Source organism: Lepidochelys kempii, chromosome 17 (assembly GCF_965140265.1).
Source record: "Lepidochelys kempii isolate rLepKem1 chromosome 17, rLepKem1.hap2, whole genome shotgun sequence".
Classification (NCBI taxonomy): Eukaryota; Metazoa; Chordata; order Testudines; family Cheloniidae; genus Lepidochelys; species Lepidochelys kempii.
The window spans coordinates 16,090,618-16,096,638 of NC_133272.1; the positions used below are offsets into that span (position 1 = coordinate 16,090,618).

At 44.8% G+C, this 6,021-nt stretch overlaps 1 protein-coding gene across 12 annotated transcripts in view; it reads left to right on the forward strand.

The window, feature by feature from the left end:
• The window catches only part of CASTOR2 (cytosolic arginine sensor for mTORC1 subunit 2), a 195,766-nt gene that overhangs the window by 176,749 nt on the left and 12,996 nt on the right, over positions 1 to 6,021 (forward strand). For 9 of the 12 annotated variants that reach the window (XM_073315842.1, XM_073315833.1, XM_073315837.1 and 6 more), the window contains one exon: positions 306 to 5,633. The gene's annotated coding sequence lies outside the window, so the exon portion shown is untranslated. The remainder of the gene's footprint in view (positions 1 to 305; positions 5,634 to 6,021) is intronic. The other 3 variants (XM_073315836.1, XM_073315838.1, XM_073315841.1) reach the window with 3 other exon arrangements.

Genomic DNA, 6,021 nt, shown 5'->3' on the forward strand with positions numbered 1-6,021 from the left:
TTGGTGAGGCTGAAGGCCAGATTTTGCCCTTTGGCAGATCCCATAGTGTATGTGTGACTTTTCTGAAGATGTGTGTGCAACGTAAGAGTCGTGCGAGCTACTTGATCTGCTGCTGCCTTTCATGTCACCACGGCTGTCAGTGGGGGAGGTTCCTATCTGCACATTTTGACACTTAGGCCAAACGTGATCTTTTTTTTTCCTCAGTGCATGCTTAGCATTTATGTATTTCTTTTCTTTCGCCTTCAGCCATAGAAGTGGCTGTTTTCCCACTGGCCATGTTAACTGTGAACCGTGTTGTCTGACAGATCGTCTACACTGGAGTGGAATGTCAGGATCCCAGCATTGTCTTCTCCTGAAGAGCATCACTCAGTGGAGGGGAACATCGAAAACATAAGAAGTGTGGGAAAGAGGCATCTCCCCTGGAAACCTTGTCCCTCCATTCAAGGTAGAGATGACTTGAAAAGAGACGTGGGGTAAAATTTTCAAGTGTACCTCTAAGTCTCATTGACTTTCAATAGGGCAGAGGGCTGGTCTACGTGGGGAAAAGCCTGGAGTAGCTAGTGCCGATTAGCTAGTGCACCCTAACCTGCACACAGGCACTCTTGGGGCAGGGTAAGAGTGTTCACATGGGGAGTTCGTGTGCTTTAATTTACACCCTAGCTATCTCTGCACTAGCTTCCCCATGTAGACAAGCTGGGAAGCTCTTACATCGTATAGGAACTTTTGAAAAGGTTACCCATGCAACCAACTGCCCTCTAGCAGCTAAATATCCAAGTAGGTCCAAAAGCTTTATTGGCTGCAAGAGACCTGGAGGCATCCCTCTCTGCTTGCACGGACAGCTAGCATGAGCTATAACCTTGCAGAGCTCTTTCTGCCGCTCCTGGAACCAGACTAGGGAAATAGCAAAATTAATTCCCCATCTAAACACCCTGGTCCTAAAAGCAGCTCACTATTTTTGTTTTGAGTCATTAAATTGTTCTCCTCATATCCACAGTGAGACTTTAAGGCAGACCATAAAATATTTTGCACCAAATTCAGAAGGACCTTGCAGCGGTCACACTATGTTGTACAGGATGGAGACACAGGAATTTCACTCAGATCTTCATGGTCCTAAAAGCACAGGTCATCACTACGTGAGCTAATGGAGAATCTTCATTAACTGTTAGCAGTATAGAGCCTACGAAACATGCTTGAGTAGTTCTGAGTCCCTTTAGTAGAAGACAGTGATGCAGTCTCATAACCGGTTATATTTAAATAAGCACACATGGTAGGATTTGGTCTGAAATGTATCCACTTGAACAAAAATTACAGATCCCTCAATAAAATAAGAATTGATTTGTTTGTCAGGTCTAAAGCTCTTCCGGTCAGGGACCATAGCGTCTCCTGTGTTTGCAGAGTGCCTAACAGAATGAGGCTCTGGGTGCTACCTCAATACAAATAATAAGAAATGTATTTCTCAAGCTAAGAAGAGGCTTGGGGAAAGAGTCCAAACTAACAAATCAGGCCTGATCTACTGTATTTTAGGACTTCAATGACTGGTAGAAACTCCTAGTTTTGTTGCAGCTTAGTTCGAGCACTCTGCAGTATGTTTATAAAAATAAGAGGATGGGAAGTCAAACCAAAGCAGGTCTATTTTTGAGGTCTTCAAGTTCTAGTTCTCAGAATCATTTGGATCAATGGGGAGGCAAGATATAGTTGGTCTGAGTGTTGACCGTGCCTAAAATAATCCTGGCTTTACAGGATGTAATATATTTCATTTACAGTGACATGGTTTATTAACGCACTCCGGACCATATTTTGCCCTCCGACAGCCCCACTATTAGGTCAGGGATATTACCTGAATCTAGCTAAGGGTGGAGCATGAGCCGTCCCAGTAGGATTTGCAGGTATGGAAGTGCAGAAATGAATAGCTGGAGCGGAGCACAAATAAAATAGTCTTCCCGCCTGGGTAGCAGTCATTTTAATAACAATCCTGCAGCTGACGTTACTCAGTTCCCATGCCCCAGTTGATTCGCCATGGGCTGCGTGAGTCAAGGAGACTAAATTCCCCTCACCCTCAGAGATCGGCCATGTGCTGTACAGTATCTGTTGTAGGAATAGCTGAAGGACTTGAGCTTATAGGGCTATCAGCCCATTGTCTTACCCAAGGATTAAATTCAGCTGCGCGGACCCTGGGGTAGCACAAGCCAGGATTTGGATTTTCAAAACCAACTGATATCTTTGGGCTCTTCAAGTTGTTGGTACAGTGTAGTATTAATGATTAATAACTGTATCACTGGACAATCCAGATTGGGGCCCCGTTGTGCTCGGAGCTGTACACGCACGGGGGGACTGTGTTTCCTGCCCTGAAGAGTTTTCACTCTATTTTCAGCCAAAGCTGATAGCACAGTGGTATTTGTAAGGCAAATGACTCGTGCTAATCAATGCGAATCAAGTAGGTTATTTTTGTTCTAATTTAAGATGCTCCCAATGTGCCTTCCCTGTTCTCCCTCTCCTACCCCTTCCCCTTTACTGCACGTATATTTATGGCTGTCTAATTTGCTACTTTGAAGGACAAAGTGCGCAGAGATTCCTTCCATTGTACTACTTCTCAGCTTCCTACCGTGGGACTAGACTGTTAATTATACTGACAGCTGTGTTCCTAAACAGATGTAATCTGTCATGGGGGGGGATGTAAACTTTACAACCCCTGGATGCCTCCAACAGGTAAAATCTTTCTGATTTTCCTCGTATCCAACAGTTTTAAAAGGTTGATCCTGCATGGGACAGTAGAGGATAATAGAAGAATATTGAAAATCAGGCATTTTAGTTACTGAGTGGGTGGACAACTGAAGGAAAGAAAAGGAATCCTCTGGAGACATGTTTATAACACATACCTGCTACAGGATACGGGATTTACAGGAGGATATAAAGCCTGATCTATAATCATGGCCTGGAGCTTGTGCTGTGGCGGAAAATGCTGTAGGGAGATGCAATCTGAACAGCGTGCTCTGTGATGTGGGGAGGGGACCGTGCGTATGCAAATCAAGAGTGGCATGTCTCAATTCAGCAAGATGCTAGGAAAGGCATTTGCCTTCTTTCCACAAAACATGACCCGAGCCATCAGCTAATGCCGCCCTAGCCAGAGTTGGCAGAGACGATGCCAAGAGGCCTAAAGGGGAAAGCACCATTATAAAGGACCCACCGGTCTGCAGCAAGAAAGGGGATTTCTCTTTCCAGGTTAGTTTTCTTTTATTGTGCACTTTTAACTCCTTTGCCTGTTAACACGCTGTAGCGGAGGGGAGAACTTCTTGCTTTGTTCAAGTTTAACCCATAATTGGTACCGTAGATGCTGTGACTCAGCTGTTCATTCTAGTCTGAAGAGCGTACGCTGGCTTGTTACAAATGCACCCCCTGAAAACTAGAGCAGAAGCCAGGTTGTCTAGAGGTTAGACCAAGGGATCGGGAATTCCTGGTTCTGTCACCTACAGACTGTGTGACCATGAGTTAGTCACTCAGCCTCCATAGACTGCTTCCATATCTCACAAGGGCCTTGTCAAACTTAATTCATTAGTGCTTTAAGATCCTCCATTGAAAGGGACTATAGACGTGCAAAACTATGGTGTTTTGTTATTAAGCAAATCTCTGAACTTCAGCCTGGAATCAACACAGATACATGCAGTGACTTCAACTCATAGGTCCTGCCCAAATCCCACCGCAAATTTTATAAAGATATAATTACATCCTTTATGTGTCCCAATGAGTTTATTTTGAGCTTGAATAGCTGGAAGATCAACTCAGTCAGTTGCAGCTTCAGCACTAACCATTAAAGGCATCACTTCAAGGAGCACAGGGTTTAAAAGTTTAACCAGACTCCCTCAGTTCATTGAAGTCGGGTTTTCTTGGAGCAACACTTTTAAAAAGATTCCTCCCCATACCTTCCCCCGTCTCATATAAGGAAAAACTTGCTTCTAACAGAATTTTAACAAACGTATTTTTAAAAAAAAACAAAATGACCATATTTTACAGAAGCGTGTCTGTGTGAAATTCTTCCCTGAGAGTTTCTTAGATACCTGCACTGAAGAATTTACTGTAAAGCTTTTGGGATGCAATGGATCTGATTGATGTGTGTGTAAATTTAGTGGGCAAGGTGCCGCAAATCAACGGCACTGGGAAATGATGCCCTGGTCTTCCACAGAAGAGTTCACGCAACATGAGGAGCAGCAATAGGAGTGGTATCAAGCCACTCTCATTTAGAGACACTGCCTCATTATTATTTTGTTTGTCTTCATGTTTATAGTAGCTGCTAGATTAAGGCCCCATCATGCTATGTGCTATGCAAACTCATAGTAAGAAACAGGGCCTGCTCCAAAGTGCATAGAGTGTAGGTGTAGACAGCCTCAGATAAAAGTAGTATGACATTTCCTGTTATGCAAATGGCGAAACTGAGGCACAGAGTGATTACGTGACTCGCCCGGGGTGTCACAAGAAGTCTGTGGCAGGGCCAGGAGTTGAATCCAGGGCTCCTGAGTCCCACTGTACTGCTTTAACCACAAGACCACTCTTCCTCACTACCTCAAGGCCATTCAATGGCTGATGAGCATGCCAGTTTGGATAAATAGTGGTTTAAGTGAGGTGGACACCTGTCCACTAGAGATGAGTCTGAAACCATCAATCCATTTCACACAGGCCAACACACCTGGGTGAGAAGGTAACAGCTCTCATTCCCGTAGACCTGCAGGTAGTGACCTGAAGGTAGCATGAGCTATAATCTCTGTGAGCCATCCAGGTGGGTACAAGTCTAATCTCACCGATTCAGGGCCAAGCTCACAACTGCAGTCAAGGGGCAGTGAAGAGGAAGTGGCAGGGCTACGCCCTCTCTCTCTCTCCCCCTAAGGAAAGGCTTCTCTCACTCTAGAACACTGGGGTTTGTTTGCACTGTCTCCACATCCATGGCTGCGTTAACCAGAAACACCAAAGGAGCTCTTAGAGTATTCGGAGCCCTCATCGCTCTTTCCCAAGCACATTAGACCCAAGAAAAGTCCCACTGCATCTTAGCTGCCAAGTCCTGTGGTCCCTGCGATGTTTGCCATCCTTTGTCCTCCCTTCTCCTGCACGGCACAAGGGGGGTTGGGTCAGCTGTGAAAGGTGTTTCACAAAGATGGATCTGTGTTTATCCTGACAGTGTATCACTATGAAAAATTGCCCTCCACGGACAAAATGAGTCAGTGCAACACTTAATTCAGCTAAATAGACCAGAGGTCTGTAAATGATCTGACACCAAAATGTGTATATATAGCCTTATTCTCTGTTGTGTTAACACCCTGGGCTTAGTAGCTACTGTTCTATTAATCATTCGTAATCATTATCTGTTTGGTTTTTTTGACCTCTGAAATATGTGATGGGCACATTGGGATTTAACCAGCCTGTGGCTTTTGTGATCAGCTGATACAGACTAATAGCTGCTTTTCCACATCTGACTGGCAGGTCTGTATGCAGATAACCACAGACGACATGTTCTTGTTTTAACTCCTCCTGTTGTGATGTCTTGTAGAGAGCGACACCGCAGCATGGGGGAAAACTAGACTCATCAGCAAGGGACTGGCCGTTCCTTCAAAGCCTGGCCAAACACACCATGCTTACCGAGGAACCAGGTAAGAGGCTTATCCCCATCCTGAATTCCTATATCATGAAGGCACCATGCTGCTGTGGTTAGATCAGATTATGACAGACGGTTCTCTTCCCAGCTGTGCTTCTACGATTGAGGGTCCATTGTGCTAGGCCATTTACACACACAGACAGTCTCTGCTGCAGAGAGCTTACAATCTAAGTGCATGCTGACAGTACACAGTATTATTATTTGTAGAGCCTAGGAATCCCCAGTCATGAACCAGAGTCCCGTGGTGCCAGGTGCTGTGCAAACACTCAACAAAAAGGAGCTTATGGGATTCTAATAAACGCTCTCTGAGAGTGTTTTGTCAGACAGGAAACAATTCCTGGCTTGGAATGACTCTCAAACTTTGCTTTGTTTCCGTCATTCAG